The following is a 20,334-nucleotide window of genomic DNA, read 5'->3' as shown; positions in this document are numbered from 1 at the left end:
TTAGAAGATTATAGAAGAGGGAATAGATCAACAAAAATACCAAGAACGATAGCGGTGATTAAGGCAATGCACAGGATTAGAACACACCAGGATCTATCATGCACTATTGCAAATGAACTAAAAATTTCAGCACAGGCAGAAAAACTTGGAAAATACATAGATAAATATAAGGGAAAAGTACAAAATAAGCAATTTATTGATGACCCAAAAAAGTTTTAGAGAACTGGGAAATAAGGTAAAAAGAACTGACAGACCGCCAAAAAAAAAAAAAAAAAAGAGGAAGTAGATACATTTTGGAGAAGTACCTATGAAGATCCTGTGGAACATATAGATGCTAAATAGATAGAAGGAGTAAAAGAAAGAATAAGAAGTTTAAAGGTACAGGATATGAAATGGGATATAATAACAGCTAGAGAGACTGAAACAAAGTTAAAAAAAGGCTCTAACGGGAAAACCCCAAGCCCAAATGTAGTACCTAACTTTTGGTTAAAAGTATTAACATCCTTGCACAAGGATTTAGCCACGAGTAAGAACTATTTATATGCGAACCACGAACAGACACCACACTGGCTAACAGGCAAAACAATGCTCTTAAGAGTGAACTTGCAAGCTACCTTAAAAATTATAGACCAATAACTTGCCTTCCGACGACATATAAACTATACATGGGAATTGATGCCGACAGAGTTTATAGTCATTTAGAAGAAAACTAAATTATGGCAGTAGAACAAAAGGGCAATAAAAGAAAGTCATATGGAACAAAGGATCATTTGCTGTTGGGAATTGATGAAAAATCAGCAATAAAACATGACAAATGCGAATAAAACTCAGTAAAGAATACTTTTAAAAGACTGTTAATCCTGAGAACAGCACTGACATCTAGCAACAAGAGCCAATATATAAATCAATTTGCTCCTCCTGTCCTAACGTATAGTTTTGGAGTGATTGACTGGCCCCAAAAAGTGTTGGAGAGATTAGATATTAAAACAAGAAGGATGCTTCATGCTCACCAAATGATTTATAAAAATCAGTGTATACCAAGACTATATATTCCCCATTCCAAAGGAGGGATAGGCCTCCTTGAAATTGATTACATGCATAGATCTGCAATTGTGGGACTCCATACATATCTACTGACTTCACAAGATCCCAATGTAGTGAAAGTTTTGAAGCATGAGGAGAATAAATCTAAGATGACTTCTCTGCTTAATTTAGCAGAAGCATATCGACGTCAAGCAGGAATGGAAATCAAACCACAAGTAGAAAAAAACCAAGCAACTGTGCCAAAAAACAAAAGAAAGAATACAAGATGAAGAACCAGATGAGAAGGCAATGTGGAAAAAACAAATATAGTTGCAAGTATGGAAAACCTCTGGAACAGCCTCATGTTGATCAACAACAAACGCAAGAATGGTTAAGGAGAGGCGAATTCAAACCAAGAAATAAAAGGTTAATATTGGCAGCCCAAGACAGTGGGTTACGTACATGCTGGTTTACAAAGTCCATTGAACATGTGGAAGAAAGACAAATGTAGGTTTTGTAATACCGAATCGGAATCAGTCACACACCTTGTTGCGACACACTAATGGCAGAAAGACTATATACTGAAAGGCATAATAATGTGGTGAAATGGTTGCACTGGGGACTGTGCAAACATTATGGTATCGAAGTGGCTGATAACACTGGAAACATGAGCCAGAAAGCATCACAGAAAATGATGAAGTTTATATCACATGAGAATCACCCATTACCAACAGTTCAAAAGATAGACACTAAAAAAACAGATATAGTGGTCCAAGAAAAGACGACAAAAGTAGCATTGATCACTGAAATCACCACACCCAGTGACTACAGTGTCTTGCGTACAAAGTCATAAAATACCAGGATCTGCAGGCAGAAACAAGAGCAATATGGAAGAAAGATACAAAGACAGTTCCAATAGTAGTAGGAGCAACGGGTCTTATAAAAAAGAATTTACAATCATATTTAGATACGTTACCAATCCATGTAACCGGGAAAAGCCGAAAGACACAACAACCAATCCATGTAACCCCATGCGAGTTGCAGGAGTCATCATTACTGGGCACACTGCGGGTCCTGTGACGAATACTTTTGGCAGACATCAAAGATTGAAACAATACTAATTCCATGAACTTTAATCGTACTTTGACTTAGGAATAGGGTCCATTCCAGTCATGGTATTACAAACCCCAAAAGATTTGGAGCAATTAGAACAAGACATCCAAGAACTCAACTTGTGTTTCAGAATATACTAAAGTGAGCTTGAAAAAACGATGTTGAGTTTAAACAATCATGAAACCTGACCAATTCATCAACCTCACCTGTCAAGATGAAAAACAGGTTGCCTACACATAGACGGTAAAAAGGAGCAGGTTGTCAAAACCAAAATGTAGGCAACATGCATTCCTCCTCTCAAGCTGCCAGGACCATACAGGCGTAGCTATTGGCACTGCATTCTGCATGCAATACATCCCATTGAACACAAATATATTATTCTCAAGCACAATTTTCACACGAAAACTGATCAGGTCAATATAAGACTGGTCATAGGTTCCATATTTGGATAAATAGTACTTGACATAAATAATGCCAAGGTGGTTAGGAATCATCGTGAATAATGACTGAACATCCATGGTCACCAGGTGATACCTTAAATCCAGTGGTTGTGGTTTAATAAAATCAAAGATTAAGAAATTGTTTGGAGTCCCTCAACACCATTTCATTTTTATCCAAAACATGGCGTAGACGCTTCTCTACAAAAATGGAGAACGGCTCAGTACTCCAATTATGACCAACCACAATGGGTCTCATAGGTGGTCTATGGCTATCTTTGTGTATCTTTGGAAGGCCCTGAATAATGGGCACCAAGTACTCAACTAGGAAATACCTATATAACTCAAAACTAATCATCTCATTGAACAAGCAGTCATTCAAAGCATCCTGCATTCTGATTTTCAGTCTATCCATATCATCCTTGTTAATCACTACATAATGAGAAGAATCAATCAACATTCCTCATAGCATCAAAATAATCATTCCTATCCATGATGACTACAGAATCATCTTTGTCCGCCGGTCTAACAATTGTAGTATTCTGCAAAGTGGTCAACGCTGACTTTTCTTTGGATGTGAGATTACCATAATAATCACATGCATTACCATTGGAGAGTCTATTAAAAATCTGATGTAGGTCATGTTCAACTAACTTATCAAAAGCTTCTAGTATAGGATGAGTAATAGGCATATACAAACTAGGTTTCCTAAAACCAAAAAAAGGCAGTGTTGTCAACTCCTTCACAATCAAATTGCATCTTCAAGAAAACATTCCTAATAAAAATGTTAATGTCCAATATAGTAACAGTCACATCGCTGTGCTGTGTAGGAATGAATGAAAGGCCTTTCCTCAACATTCTCTCTTCATCTGGAGTTAAAGGCCTCTTGGACAGGTTCCACACAACTAAGTCTCTGCTCGTCGCCACACTGTCTTGAGGGATTGACTGCTGCTCTGTTCGAGGGGTAGCTTTCTCTTTATCCTTCCCCTGTTTTGAGAGCGGCCTCTGTTCGGATATTGTTCATGGCCAATGGGTAGTGAACATTTTGTCAGTAGAAGCAGAATTCTTACTAGCATTGCGGTTTGTGTTAGAAGGAATCTTCCTTCTCACGTCATTTCCCAGTGGTAGTGTGTGTGTGTGTGTGTGTGTGTGCGTGTGTGTATGTATGTATAACATTCACAACCCCATCAGTACCAGCCACATTGTTCTCCATTAAATTATCAATTGAATTGACCTTGGACCCTGGATCAGGATCTCTATTAGGAGGGGCGATATGGATACCCACAGCAGGGGATATAATTCCAGCTCCTGGTCTGCTCACAGACTGTGTCAGAATAGAAGTTTCAATAGGTTTAACAACAGTCGTAGATAACAGAGAGCCTTTCTGAGATTAATTTTATTTCTAGGCCATTTAAAAACATGGCCTTGTTTAAAATCATTAGTATCCCTTTCAGTTTAATGGCTCTTCTGTTGAAGTAGCTTTCTCTCGAACAAGGCAGTGTTAATTAGTTTATCTACATAAGAGTCAACCATTCTGGCCGGGAACTGGTCATACAGTTTAGATTGTTGCCCATTTATTTTAGTAATTAACATCTTCTTCTGACGTAAAAAAAAAATCTATAAGAAGTCTCGGATAGTTATAAGTTATATAGTTATATTAGGTTTTTATTGTTTGTAATACTTCTATTTTCATTTTTTTCTATTTCTTATTACTTTTCATTTATTGATATTTGTACTTATATATTTTTGTAGTATGTAGATTTATGTTATGTCTTCGGTGTTATATGTCAGACACATTTTTATCTGTGGGCTGCTTTAAGGGATTGGTGCTGTTAATGGATTGATTAGATGTCAATTGATGTTCCTAGAAATTTTATTATTGTTTTTACTCAATTCATGGTCTGATGAAGCAGTTGTGAAAGCTCTTACTGTTGAATAAAGAACATTATATGAGCTCCTGGACAGTGTTTTACTCTGTTGGCTTTTTTGTAGTTTTCTACATTTCCCAAGTTTATTTTACTGTTTCAACAGGCAAGGCTCAATCACAGTTGCTCATTTCCAGTAACAATGGTGAAATGACAAGCACAGCTCTGCATGTAATACAAGAAAGAGGAACAGAGTGGAACTCAAACCCAGATTTGCAAAGACACAGCTTGCTTACAGATATAACCACCTGGCAAGTAACAAAGCATCCTGCTTTACTCAATTTTGAACTTCCGTTAATGGCTACAAACTCATAAGCAAACAAAAGGCCGTGCCCACAGTAAAACAGGAAGTTTGCGAAATCAATTAAAACATTATTACTGCTGGCCTTGACAATGAAAGGAAGAAAACATGTAATTAAAAAGAGCTGTATACATGTAGAGAAACATTGAACACTGTAAGAACAAGAGTTCACCTGCTTTTATTTTATCAATTTGTTAAGAGGTAGTCTGGTTCAGAGGTTGCTCCAACCTTTCCCCAACAGAGTGGAACCAGGAGAAAAGAGAACTAAGGCTTTCCCAAAACTGCACAAGAATCTGCCACAGGGATTCAAATCTAAATGTCAAGTTACACTCCAAAGCATCTTAAATACTCTGAAGTACTACTTCATATATCTTTCAACACATCCCATAGCACATGATATTGTTACTCTGAATTTGAAAAACACCCACTCACCAAAGCAAACATCTTTGAATGCTGTGTTCTGCTTTTGATGAATATACACATAAGTTGCACAAAACACATTTATAAAGCTGCATGTAATATATACACATCTGTGTGCGTGTACATAAATATCTGCAAGTAGCTATGCATGCATAAACACAAGTATTGTGTCTGCACATGTATTGCATTTACACACACACACAAACACACACACAAACATGTATTTTCTCCATAAAGTGAATGGGCACAAAGACCGAAGTACATGTACATATTCTCCCACATACACTGTGCTCACTCGCACTCAAAGATAAGCAACATCATACAACACACACAAAGTTTAATCATCACAACAGTATCACATGAACAAAAAGAATAAAAGTCATCACATCTGTGGTGTACATACCAGACTTCCCTTGCACTACACCAGCACACCACAAGCATACACATAGACCTCACATGTATTATCAATCCAATATGGAAAATCAATTGAATCCAGACTTACTACAGTGCAAGTCAATTTTAAAAAGCAACAATAAAGCACCTTAAGGTTCTGTGTGATAGGAAAACTGAATTTTTATAGGCAATGTTTATACACAGGCACACTGTAAATTTATCTAGTCAGTCTGCCTTGCTGCAAAAACTCAACAACTCCCATTTCTAAGCAGCAATTATGACAATTGCTCAAAGATAATGAAAACGGCAAAATGAGACAAAGGAAATGGTAAAGCCTTAAAAATATCAGCAGAAGTAGAGTCTAGACATAGTAATGAGAATGCAAGAAAGAACAGCCACGGAAGCAGGATAATTCCAAGTAAACTGCTTAAAATGAGAAGGGGGCAATATGGGTTAACGCAACAGTAAACTCTATAAGCTTCTGTCTTAGAATTGATTGCAATCGACAGAGTAACAAGTTAAGTGATTGCTAGGTGCAAAAGCATTAGCTATTTAACAAGCTGCCCTAAATAGTAATCACAGATGTGCTTCTTCATTGTTAGCAGAGACATTTTATCTTAGTAGCCGAAGAAGCAATCATCCATCCATCCTCAACCCTTTTCCCCATTTAATGCAAATAAAAATTCAACTGCAGTTGTAGAGGTTTGATGAAAGCACACTTCTCGTTTTTGGCAGGTGTGCAGAGCACACACTGGTAAATCAAAGCATGAAAACCTTTCTGCTGCTACTGCTGCCTGTAACCCAATTCTCAATTTCTTAAAAAAAAAAAAAAAAAAAAACATAATAACCAATGGACATTTCATTTTTCCTGACATGAAATGCAGTAAACTTACAGAATACCTACCATGGCTAGCAAAGTTCTGCCCCTTTTCTACATCAGTACTGACACTTCACAGACTATGAAAACACCTACTTTAACCTTTTACGATTATATTTACATACATGTAAAAACAGATGCACATTTTTCCCAGAAAACCGCTGCATGGAAATAAACACTGGGGTAAAAGTACTCACTATTAGTGAAAAGTGAGATACAATACTGACAACCATGATTTTTGATCAAGAATGATTAGACTAATTTTTACCAAAGTTCAGATTTATGCTGTTTACGAAGATAATGCACTCCCCAGCATGTCATACCTTAAGGGCCCATAAACATGTACTCTCCCAGATAAGCATAGCCCACGCGTAATATTTTTTCCTTACTTTTTATACTTGAAAGCAGAGTTCACATCTAACTCCAACACCTACCCCTGTTTGTGCCATTTCATCCAGACATTTGAACATTGAATTGGCCACCTCATTTTTCAAACAGTACCCATTCCAAAAATACACAGACAATGCTCTACTTACAGTACTGCTGTAGTCATCACATACAAGGCTCTTCTAGTGGGATACTGTGGGAGAAACTACCAATCTCCAGGACTTCTTTAAATATAGCTAGTTTTTTTTCCTCCCTGGTCAACTGTTTTGGCTTCAATCACTCAGCTAGCACTCTGGCATGGTGTTCATTTTAATTTATTCATTTGTTCCCGGGCAGGTGAATCAGTCATTACAATCCCTTTTCAGCCTTGACCTAAACCTCAAGGGCATGGATAAATGCAATATATGCATACATACTTTTTTGTTGTTTGTTTAATGCAAGCCAATCAACTTACATGCTTTTGGAAGGTGGAAGAAAACCAGAGAACCTGGAGAAAACTTAAGACATAAGGTATCACACACAAACTCTAAACAGACATTGAACAGCAGTCATGATTGAACCCTAGATCGTAGCAATGTAAAGTAGAGACCTTAAAGACTGAGGCACCATAGTGCCCACTCTACAGATTGCCCAATGCGCAATACTTTCATGCAGCCGAGCTGGCAAAAGTACTAGCTGGACATTCCCAGTTAAAGTCCTTTTAAAAATGGCTTTTGCAGTTAATATCAGAACTGCTCCCGCTTGATAACCTTGTATTGTATAGGTGCCTGCGCCAACCAAAACAAAATTAGTAACTCTGCCAAAAGTCTTTCATAACAGCAAGGACATAAATGTGTCTGTATACATTTTACAGTAGCATGTATACATATACTGTATTTACTCTTTTTATAGGTTCATAGGTTGGTACTAGGCTATCAGCCCTAGGGCCTATACAAGTCTAGCCATAACAATTCCCTGGCTATTTCTTCCCACACTATTTACTTCCCTGGACCCCTGTCTAGCAGGGCGACTGACATGATCCCCGGGGTGAATTTCCTTTCTCCCATCCAATCATCAATGTTGCTTTTGAAGAGGGCCAAAGAGGCGCTATGCTCGACATGTATGGGCAGTATATTCCAGAGTCTGGGGAGTCTCTGGGTCAGGAACCTATCCCTCCAGCATGTTTTGTTTATTGTGATGACAAGGATTAGATGCCTGGAGCGGGTGGCTCTGAGGGATTGGGATTTCTTTAAGTGTAGCATGTCCAACAGCTCTGGGTTTGACATGGCCTTGTATGTTAAGCAGAGATCGCCTCAGAGTAGACGATATGCGACAGTACCGCTGGAGTTTAAGGCGGTCAGCATAGGGCATCTGCTTTAGGCCTGTGATTCTTTTAGTGAGGTATTTCTGCGGCCTTTCCAGTTGTTGCAGATGTTTTGAGAGGTACATACCAAATGGGGAGTTGTATTCTATAATGGGTCTAATGAGGGATAAGTACAGTGGGACAATGACCTCCTTTTTTCTGGATGAAAAGCCCTTAGTGATGAGGTGTGCCACATAAGAGGATTTCCTGACTGTTGTGGCGATGTGGTTATTGAAGGCGAGACCACTGTCCACCTGTGTCCCTAAGTCTCTTATCACACTTTCGGTGTTTAGTGTCAATATCAATACTGCCAAAGGTTTGGAGTCAGGCTCTTACAAAGGCAGCAGGGTTTTTTTTTGAATGCCACAGCCAAGATTTCCTTCGAAGTGTAAAACTTCTCAGATTATTAAAGAGAGAGAGAGAGAGAGAAAAAGAGACACACAAGCAGGCCACATAATGCAATTTGGGATTTCCCCACCAGAATGCACCAAGAAAAACTATATTGCACAATAATACACATAAAGACAAAGCTGCTTTTTTAATGTTTAGTTGTTCCTTAATTGGCAATATGTAGAGGTTCTAAATAGTCAAACTGCAAAGCATTTTTAAACTTTGTTTTTCATCAAAATTGTTTGCTTGCGCCTTCATGCACACTATTTCTTTTTTGCCAGACTGTTAATTTAACAGGTTGCCAATAACCTAATTGTATAATAATTCTCCATTAATTACAACCAACCATAATTAATGCCCAAATAATGATGGAAGCATCAGCACATCCAGGTTGCAGGTTATAACTAATGCAGGACAGTAGGATATGTTTCTATAAAACTTCCACATTCAGAGGGCTATTTAAAAGTTGTTTTTTTTTACACTAACATGATAAACTAAAACTTTTACATGCATAAAGATGCATGCACACACTTTTATTAAGAACCAAGTCTTCTTTGCACATGACTTTTAAATCTAAAATCTGCTTTTACTACATGACTGCAATTAAAAATACATACACATTTACTTTACACCTAGGGAGTATGAAAACTAGAAAAATATATAAATAACCTAGCTGCATACTTTGTGTATGTGTGTAGGAGAGAGAAAAAGATACAAAACACATGCACATAAATGTAAATGGTCCCACAACGGGACAATAACTTTTGCAACGGACTCATACAACAACAAAAGGTCGAAACTACTCTGCAATAATCTTGAGCTCACAAAAAGTTCACCAAAACCAGCGGTTCTACAGTGAAGCAAACTCTCCTGTAGCCCCCCACCCACACACTCTATATAAATACACAGTCCAAGATCACACGGACACAAGCTACTGCAATCTCAAAGTTTCATGGTAAAACATAACAGAATTAGACAACAGAGGTCACACATTACAATTCTGATCAGTAGTGTGTCGATCACAAGCCTGGCACACATGTACATTACATGCATGCACACACACACACACACACACACACACACTAAAATATATAGGACTCACATTTATCAGACGGTCAGAACGCCGAATGTTAATTTTTCTGGAGGCATACGAGATTGGAATTTCAGTGCTAAACAATACTGATATTAGTTTATGGTAGACTGAGGTACAGTGGAAAGTGAGGATTTCCTCTTCCCTTACTGTAGATTCAAGTGCAAGTGATGTGCGCGGTTTCTTAAAGAAGCGTGTCAACTCTTTACGTGCACATATAAAATCCCAGACACGTGTACTCCGTGGGGGCCATTTTGTAACAGCAGTCACAGTGACAGCATGCACGAACACAGTTGTTTGTTTGTATACAGTTAGAGTCAGTAACCTTAAGTAACTGTGTTTGTATAAAATAAAGCTGCTTGAACAGAACCCATGAAGACTCTTCTATTGTATCCAGAATGGAAGAGCGACATGGTGTGAGAACCGGGATGGAAGAGAATAAAATACGGAGCCATGAGGTGCAAAGACGACAGTGAAGGTAAAATTGAGAGAAGAGCACAAACAAAGCCATAAAACAATCAAAGGCAATAAGAAGTAAAGCAAATTGTTTACTTGATAGAAAAGACAAAAAGGGGCATTACAAGGGCAAAAAACGCACTATTAATAAAGCGGAAGGCATGAAAAGTTTAACTAAAAGGAAAGGTTTAAAACGGACATATTTGATGGAACAATCAACAGTAAAGCTAAACGAGTAGATTTAAAGACAAAATAAGCATGTACAAAGAAAATGGAGTGTTTCAAGAAAAACTGGGCATGTTTATACGTAAAACGAGTACAAGAAAACTACATTGGGCATGAAAAGGGCTTAAACGAGCAAAACAAATAGAATAAGGGCAAAAAGGGCACATTAAGCAGAAATGAAGCAAGGCAACTGCGTGTGTTTTGGCATAACTACGACTGTATTGTATTCAAGGGCATAACTAAACTTATTCAAAGTATCTGAAAGTATGTAAAGTGCTTACAGTGTGCACTTACTGTGCATATATTCAAAAAGATTGTGTACAAAGTGCAACCATTTCGTGAAATACAGTCAAAGTATAGCCATTTCGAAAAGTTTCTTCTGCTGTGTGTGTCTTTTTGCAAACTGATACCATTACAGAGTGCTTCTTACACTGTAGAGAATTACCTAGCAAGGTACTGCCATTTTGGGACATTGCAAATAACTGCATACAGCACACTGAAAAGTGCAATTACTTCGAAAAGTTGAGTTTAAGGCAAGAGATGTCCGATTTATTCACATTGTGCAGTTATTCAATATCTTTCTTACGCTGAAAAGAGGTGATTTCTTGCAAAAGATGCCATTATAAAAGAGTATTACAGTGCCCCAGAGTTATTCAGTTGCATCGTAGAGTTGTTTGGGATGTTTCTTAAAATGAGGATGACTTTTGCAAAATGATGAATGACTTTAGCATTTTTGGCCTTTTAAACAAAGTTGGTCCATTAGTATTATTTCGAAAAGCCCAAAAAGGTATAAATTCAGAAGCACAAGTGCATTGGACAAAGTTACAAATACTGGCATAAGTTCCTGGCATATGTGCATGTGTGTATGTTCGTGCTTATTTGCAAAACCCTTCACTGGTATGTGTTAATACGGCAGACGGATTTCAAAAGCCTCTACCACTTGTATTGGATCAGAATACTGCAGAAAACTGGAGAACATTTGAGCAAGAGTAAGATATTTTTATACAAGCAGCTTATGCAGATAGATATGCATGCACCAAGGCATTCATTTTGCTAAATCTAGCTGGGTCAGAGGCCACAGAAAGACGGCGTTCATTTGTGTACGCACCTGCAGTATATGAGAGAGAAAGTGAAATCCGTCAAATTGTTGTGCAAGCTGAATCAAGGGAAGATCCCAAGTGTTTGAAGTGCAATTTCAGAGAAATTTGCAACCCCCCAGACAAATATTACACTAGAGAGGCATTTGTTTTAAACGAGAGATCAGAAACCGGGGAAACACTTGCAGCTTACATAACTGACCTGAGAAACAGAGCCAAGACATGTCGGTTTGGTGACTTAAAAGATGAGCTGATAAAGGACAGGCTTGTGTGTGGTATTAACAGTGCTAAGAAATATTTTACTTGGTGACAGTGATTTAAATTGAGCAAAGCCACAGAGATTTGTTAAATCCATGAGGTGGCAGAAAAACACACAAGTATGCTTGCGAGTGACAAGGGGATGGTTTCAGCAGGCTATACAAGTGTAGACACCATGCAACAAGTGGCAAGCAAAAGCAGACCCAAGCATGTGGCAACTACAAGGTTTCCAAGGAAGACATGCAGCTTTTCAGCAAATTCTAAAAAGGGAGCAAGTTCCAGCTCAGTGCAATACAAGCATGAATCAGTAACTTTATTGTTAATGGACACAATTGCGGTGCAAATCATGAGTCTAAGAGACAAAAGTGCTTAGCATTTGGTCAGCAATGTCACAAATGCAAAAAAAAAAAATGGAACCACTTCCAAAAGTTTCGTAAATTAAATAAGCCTCACAGTTGTAAAGAAAGGTCGCACAAAAAAGCAAGTTGATCAAGTAGAGTTGAAGCAGTCAGCTTTCTATGTGCTTGATGAAAGAGTTGATGCAGTGAATTTATTAGCAAGGGGTGAAGTATTTTGTACTGTCCAGATTAATGGAAAATCCACACAGCTTAAAGTAGACACTGGTTCAAAGTGTAATGTTGTATCAGCAGACACATTTGCTAAAGTGGGAACTAATGAACAACCCAATGCAGCCAGTAGTGCAAGACATGTTGCTTATGGAGGTGAAGAAATTCAAACTGAAGATTCAGTGATGCTTTCATCTTATTTGGTCAAGAACTGTTACAACTTGTTATTCTACAGAGTCAAAAGGTGAGTGCAGTCTTTACTGAGTCTCAGATAGATAATGAATCTGCTTTACTTTGCTAAAGAAGCTCATCATGTAAATGCATTTCCAAGTTCTAATTTTTCACAAGCCATTTTCTCAGAATATGCTAATGTTTTTTATGACAAGTTAGGCAAACTTCCAGTTGTGCATTCCATGAAGTTAGACCCAGAGGTCACTCTAGTAGTCAGACCAGCAAGAAGAGTTCCAATAGCAATGCAGGATAAAGTTAAAGCTCAGATGGATAAAATGGTCCAGTCACAGAACCAACTGATGGGCATCGTCCATGGTAGCCACTCACAAAAAAGGTTCAGACTAAATCAGAATATGTATCGACCTAAGAGATCTGAACAAAGCACTGAAAAGACTATCATCCGATGTGCAAAGTCGAAGAAGTTTAAGCTCTAATACTGAATGCCACTGTTTTCTACCTTGGATGCAGAGAGTTAATTTTGGCAAGTGAAGCTTGATCGCAAAACTTCATTTCTAACTACTTTCGGTACCCCATGTGGCAGATAGAGATTATTAAGGATGCCATCTGGAATAAATTCTGCGAGTGAAGTCTTTCAGCGTGCAATGCAGCAAATTTTTTCATGTTATCCTTGTGCCATAAGAGTAGATTTATTGGTTGGAGGCAATGGTGAAGCAGAGCATGACAGAAACCTAAAGAAAGTTCAAGACAGAGCACTTGAAGTAAACTTGAAGCTCAATCTTTTGAAGTATAAATTCAGACTTCCAGACGTTACCTATGTTGGTCATTTGTTCACAAGTATGGGTCTGAGACCAGACCCGACCAAGCAAACTGCTATTCTCGAAATGTCAAAGCCTGATAATGTACAAGCTCTACAACTTTTTCTAGGTATGGTCAACTATTTAGGCAAGTTTATACCACACCTCAGTGAGTTGACAGCACCTTTAAGAGAGCCGAGATGCAAAAATGTTGCATGGTCATGGTTGGAACAGCACCAGGAGGCATTTGAAGACCTTAAACAAAAAACTGCCACCCCCACCTACATTAAGACACTAGGACGTGAACAAACCAGTTACTCTTTCCTGTGATGCTTCAAAATTTGGTCTTGCCACAGACGTACTTCAAGAGGACAGACCAGTAACCTATGCATCTAAAACACTTACCCAAACTGAGATGCAGTATGCTCAGATTACGAAAGAGCTTTTGGCAATAGTATTTGCATGTTCCAAGTTTCAGGATTATATTTATGGTCGAGCTATTCAGATTGAAACTCACCACCAATCTCTAGATGCTATTCTAAAGAAGCCTACGCATTTCGCTATAACGAGATTACAGAGAATGACACTCAAATTGCAAAAGTACAATTTCAAAATGGTCTAAAGGCAAATTGCTTTATCTAGCTGCTAGCTTACCCATACCACAGAACAGCCTAGTGCAGAGAATTTTGATGTGATGTCAGTGTGTAATTTTTTCCCCACTAGACCTGATGAGCTAAGAGATCACACTCAGACTGAGCCAATCTTACAGAAGCTCAATCACTACATTTAATGTTGGATGGCCGTCAAAGGAATCGAGTACACCACTTGAAGTGCAAACCTACTTTCCTTACAGGGACGAATTGTTGATGGAAGATGGCATTATTTTCAAAGGTCCTAACATTATTGTTCCTGCCTCCTTATCCAGATTTTGCACCGTGGTCACCCAAGATTCACATCCCCTAAAAGAAGAGATAGAGAGAGTCAGTGTTTTGGCCTTCCTTACCAAAAGATATTGATAAAGTACTTTCTTCTTATTCAGAATGCAGTAGTACTAGACCGCATTTGCAAAGAGAACCACTTCAGCTAAGTCTAGTTCGAGAATTACGTTGGTCAATCGTTGCAACTGATATCTTTGAGTGGAACAATCAACACTATTTGGTTTTGGTAGACTCTTAGTCGAATTGCTTTGAGATTGATCTACTACTTAACCTAACTTCCACTGCTGTTATGACGAAGTTGAAATGCATTTCTCAGTTCATGGTAGTCCACACAAAGTTCTTTCTGACAATGGTGCTCAATTTACTAGACAGTTGCTTCAGCAATTTGCAAAAGAATGGGACTTTGTACATGTCACTAGTAGTCCAGACTATCCTCAGTCCAATGGACTAGCTGAACGTGCAGTACAGAGTGCAAAGCAATTACTTGAAAGGTCAAAGAGTAATAATAAAGTACAGTTTTGTACCTACCATAAATGTAGATGTCTGATAGGAATGCATCTGCAGTCCTTACAAATGGGTTGTCCTGTCGTCAGGCAGCCCTTCGGTCGGCCGGATTCCAAAGTCTGGGTCTGGCTTCGGCTGGTGTCGCACTTCACCCGACGTCATAGCTGCAGTTCTTCGGGTATAAAGGCATCAGCCGACGCCATTTTCCTCAGTGTTTCTTGCCCCAGTTGCCAGGTGCCCTCTTGGAAGGCTAAATTTGGATAAATGCCAATGTTTCCAAATAGTAGAGAGCAAACACAAAAAATAAGCATGTATGTACATATATACAAACAAATACACCATGAAAGATCCCCCCCCAGCTAGCTATAAGATGGGCAAATACCCTAGGAGTATCACAGAGGGGAAGGCGGGTGGGTAATCCTGACTGCAGATGCATTCCTATCGGACATCTACATTTATGGTAGGTACAAAACTGTACTATGTCCTTCAAGGATGCATCTGCAGTCCTTACAAATGGGTAGAATACCATAGCCAAACTAGGGGAGGAGGAAAAAGAGACAGATTATGGTGTAGTTAGGATCCCTTGCAAAACAGCAGTGGCAAAACCTGCTCGGGATCTAGAATATAAAGGTAAATTATAATGCTTAGCAAATGTATGCACGGAGGTCCAAGTTGCAGCCTCTATAATGTCCTTGGTGGCCACTCCTTGTAAGAAAGCTGTGGTAGTGGCTGTAGCCCTTGTAGAGTGAGGCCTGATGTTCTCTGGAGTTTTCTTTCCATGGTAGGAGTAACAAAATCTAATGCAATTTCCTATCCACTTGGAGATTGTTTGTTTTGAAATTGCTTTCCCTTCCCTTCCTGTTGCATATGCTACCAGTAGCTGGTCAGTTTTTCTATTGACCTTGGTCCTGTCCAGGTAGTAGCGTAACTGTCTATGTACATCCAAGGTATGTAACAGTCTTTCTCCCCTGTTCTGTAGGTTTGGGAAGAATGTAGGTAGGTGGATAGCCTGATTTAAAGACACTCTGGATACCACCTTAGGCATAAATGTCGGATTTGTTCTCATGGACACTCTATCTTGATGGAAGATTAGGAAGGGTTGCACTGCCATTAATGCCTGTAGTTCAGAAACCCTTCTTGCTGAAGTGATTGCCAGAAGGAAAGCAGTCTTCCATGATAAGTATTGTAATTCTGCTGTTGCTGCTGGTTCGAAAGGGGGAAGTGTCAATTTTTCTAGCACAAAGTTCAAGTCCCATGCTGGCAATGGTGGTTTCCTAGGAGGCTTTACATTTTTGATTCCTCTCAGAAACTGCCTGAGCAGTGGATGTGAGAAGACAGGAGGATCCAGGTTGTATTCTGCTGAAATGGCTGATGCATGTATCTTGATGGAGGAATAGGACAGGCCTGAGTGGAAGAGCTCTGCCAAGTATTCCAGGATGTTGGCCATGTTTACCCGTGACACATCTTCTCCCTTTGCAGTACTCCAAATGAGATATCTTTTCCATTTTGCTGCATAATTTTTCCTTGTAGAGGGTCTGTGAGCCTCAAGGATAATGTCTTTAACCCTTTGGGATAAATTTGGGTTAATTGATCTTATGTAATGTTCCAGGCAGTCAGCTGCAGAGTTTTCAGGTTTGGATGCAGGACGTTGTAATTGTTCTGTGTTAACAGCAGTGGAACCAGGGGTAGTGTCCATATTTGTTCCCGAGACATGCTCCTTAGTAATGGGTACCAATGTTGCCTTGGCCAGTCTGGAGCTATCAGAATGATCCTTGGACGGTCCTCTTTGATCTTCAATAGCACCTTGTGCATCAAAGGAAGTGGTGGGAATGCATATGCTGTCAGGTTTTTCCAACTGAAGGATAGGGAGTCCACCTTCCAAGCAAGTGGGTGGTACGTCCTTGTGCAGAATTTCTTTAGCTGGTGATTGCGTGGGGATGCAAATAAGTCTGTTTCTGGGGGTCCCAATTTTCTTGTGATGGCTTTGAATATGTCCGGATGCAGCATCCATTCGTGGGCATCCGTGGTAGTTCTGCTTAATATATCTGCTAGAATGTTTTGTTTTCCCGGTACAAAAATTGCTTGTAACTGAATGTTGTAGCTCAGAGCCACATCCCATAGTTCCAGTGCCATCCGGCATAGGGGGTATGAATGTGTGCCTCCCTGTTTGTTGATGTACCACATAACTGTGGTGTTGTCTGTCCTTATCATCAACTGCCCTTCTCGGAGAAATGGTCTGAATGTCTGGATTGCCAATTTTACTGCCAGCATTTCCTTTAGATTTATGTGCAGGTGCAGCTGGTCTTGAGTCCATAAGCCTTGTATGCACTTGTCCAGCATGTGGGCCCCCCAACCGAGGTCTGAGGCGTCCGTTGTGACGGTTTGACTTGGTTGAATGCTGTAGAAGGGCAATCCTGTGTTTGATTGACAGGCCTGAGCCCACCATATGAACTCTTGCTTCAGGCATGGGATTAGTGGAATTTTGGTTTCTAGGCTGTGTTTGTGTTGAGACCATAAATTCTTCAGGTACCACTGTAGCTTTCTCATATGCAGTCTGGCATGAGGGACCAGTATTATGCAGGATGCCATGAAGCCCAGGGCTTGCAGTACTTTTCTTGCTGTTTGATGGTTCTGCTTTGTTAATGCCAAGAAGTAAACAGGAAGTTGTTCTTGCTTTTCCACAGTTAGGAATGCCATCTGCTTTGATGTGTCCAGCTCTGCACCCAAAAAGGTTATTCTTTGGGATGGTATCAGCCTTGACTTTTTTATATTGACTGTATATCCCAGGGCTTGTAGCAAGTAAATGACTCTTTCTAAGTCTTCTGTTAGCTTGTTTTTGTTGTCCGCTTTTATCAGGCAGTCGTCCAGGTAGGGATAAATCTGGATTCCCTGAAGTCTGCAATGAGCAATTACTGATGCCAGGCATTTCGTGAACACTCTGGGCGCAGTAGATAAGCCAAAGGGCAATGCTGAGAATTGATAATGCTCTGATCCTGCAAGAAATCTGAGGTATCTTCTGCAATTTGGTCGTATGGGGACGTGCAGGTATGCCTCCTTGAGATCTAGAGTAACCAGCCAAGACTCCTTGCCCAGCATGGGAAGAAGCTGCTGTAGAGTCAGCATTTTGAATTTTGGAACAATGAGGAATGTGTTTAAAGCGGACAGGTCGAGAATAGGCCTCCATTTTTTCTCTTTTCTTGGTACCAGGAAGAGTCTGGAGTAAAATCCCTTTCCTTGTTCCATAGATGGTACCTTTTCCACAGCTTTCATCCTCAGTAATTGAGCTATTTGTTTTAGAGCTTCTGCCTTTTGACTTGGTGGTAGGTTTGGCATTCCTCTTTTTCCTGGTAGAGTATGGAAATGAAACCTGTAACCTTGGTCTATAGTTTGCAAAATCCACTTGTCCCTTGTGATGTAATGCCGGTTCTTTGAAAATAAGGCTAGCTTTCCACCTAAGGGTGCTTCTAGTTGTTCCCTGGTAGGCGGTGCTAGAGCCAAGTCACTGTGATTGTCCTGTTGCAGTGGTGGTGGCTGTGTCTGTGCCTCGCTGGTTGTTGCCCTGCCACTGGCGTCCCCTGTAGGCACCCCTGGATTGGTTTCTGCCTATTGAATGCCTATTCCTGCCTCTCTGTGCTTTAGAGGAGTCTGGAAAGGACCAATTTTTGGAGGGCCAATTCCTGCTAAACCTTGGAGGTTGGACCTGTAAGAAGTCTTTCACTGTTTGTACAGATTTTGCCTTCTCTTCCATTTTCTTCAGTACCTGCTGTGCAGGAGAACCAAATAAATTGACCTTGTCCATGGGAGCATCTAATAGTTTTGATTTGACATGGTCCGGCAAGGCCTGCTCTTTCAACCATGCATGCCTTCTGATAACTGTGCCACTCATGGCTGATCTAAAGGAAGCCTCCAGTGCATCATAGCCGCATTTTAAAGAATGGTTACTAACTTGTTGAATGTTATGTACCATTTCCTGAACATATTTCTTATCTAAAGGTTCATCAGAGGACAGTTTCTTAGTTAACTGATCTAGCATAAACTCTTGATATTGGATCATATGAAATTGACAGTTCAAGGCCCTAGCTGACAGAGTAGCAGAGGTGTAAACTTTTTTACCCCATCTCTCTAAGGACCTAGATTCCCTTTCAGATGGGGAGGGGATTTTTAGCAGAGGTAGATGCTACAGCCTTAGGCCCCTGGGAGATAGTCTCGGGATCTGCAAAAGGAGCCTTGTATAAATGGTGATGTGTGTCCGGGACCCTGTAGAACCTATCGGGCTTAGCAGGGGCCGGAGGTAATGAATCAGGAGCAGTACAAGCATCATTAAATGCATCATCTACAACAGAAAGAACTGGAGGTATAGCTAAGGCCTACGTTGTGGTAAATGCAAAAAGGTTCTAAGCCTTTTCCTGGAGTCTGAGAAATCTTGGCCCTGCCACTGAAATTGTTCCCTCATAGCATGCAAGGTTTCCCCAAAGGAAAATTCCTCAGGTGGAGAGGCAGAAGGGATGGACTCTTCAGCATCAGAGTCTTCGTAAGGGGAATAAGGAGCCTCTGGAGGGTCTGTATTGTCTGAATCATCAGAAGAATCATCTGTGGACACTGGCTCAGGGGGCTCTGCTCTAGGTCTCTTCTCTGGAGGTGGTTGAGAGGCCCTGTCTGGATGAGGTTGGGATCCCCTGATTAAAGAAATGAGATCCTCTGCCAGAGAAAGCATTTGGGAACTGGAGCTGGGCCTGTGAGAGGGGGTCTTAACAGGCACAGTCTTAGCAGCTTTAGCTGCTTTAGCCCTGGCAAAAGCCTTAATGGACATGGCTGCAGGAGGCCTAGCAGCTCCACGTGCAGGGGTTGAAATATCCAAGGGAATAGTGTCAGACAATTCCTGAGAAACCGGAACTGCAGGTTGGATTTCAGAAGCCGATTCTACCAGGTTAGAAGAGGCCTCGGTAGAAGGCATGTTTTCGGCTGAAGAAAGAACCGCTTGCTCGGTTTCGGCCGAAACCGAGACACTCGCGGTTAGGTTAACCGCTGTTTCGGCCGAAACCGCGGACCGCGAGTGTCGGTCCTTTTCCTTGCGGTTTTTGGAAATTTGTGTAGTCTGAGGATCCGACGGCATAATATAAGCAAAATCAGAGCCGAAAAACTGCTCAGCAAATTCCGACCGACGTCTAAGCGTCCGTCGGTTAAAAGAAGCACAGGCTAGACAAGCTGCTACGTCGTGGTCTGGGCCTAAACAAGGTAAGCAGTAAGAGTGGAAATCTTTATGAGGTATTTGTTTCCCACAAGTTAAACAGTTATTCACTTTTTCTGACATCGGCTGAGGCAAGAAAGAGTCCCCAACGGGGTACTTAGCTTTTTAGAAGTCTTCGAAGTAGTATTCGGTAGTAATCTCTGGTTCAGACCGACCGGCACTTGCGAACAGCTTCTGCTTTGGGCGCCACGCGGCAAGAAAGACTGAGGAAAATGGCGTCGGCTGATGCCTTTATACCCGAAGAACTGCAGCTATGACGTCGGGTGAAGTGCGACACCAGCCGAAGCCAGACCCAGACTTTGGAATCCGGCCGAACGAAGGGCTGCCTGACGACAGGACAACCCATTTGTAAAGACTG

The 20,334-nt window shown here is 40.4% G+C and overlaps 1 protein-coding gene across 3 annotated transcripts in view; it reads right to left on the bottom strand.

The window, feature by feature from the left end:
• The window catches only part of CORO1C (coronin 1C), a 1,687,220-nt gene that overhangs the window by 1,220,830 nt on the left and 446,056 nt on the right, over positions 1 to 20,334 (bottom strand). The window lies entirely within an intron of this gene.

This window comes from Protopterus annectens, chromosome 4.part0, assembly GCF_019279795.1.
Source record: "Protopterus annectens isolate FY-2018-M chromosome 4.part0, PAN1.0, whole genome shotgun sequence".
Classification (NCBI taxonomy): Eukaryota; Metazoa; Chordata; order Ceratodontiformes; family Protopteridae; genus Protopterus; species Protopterus annectens.
This window is presented reverse-complemented; position numbering and strand designations above follow the sequence as displayed.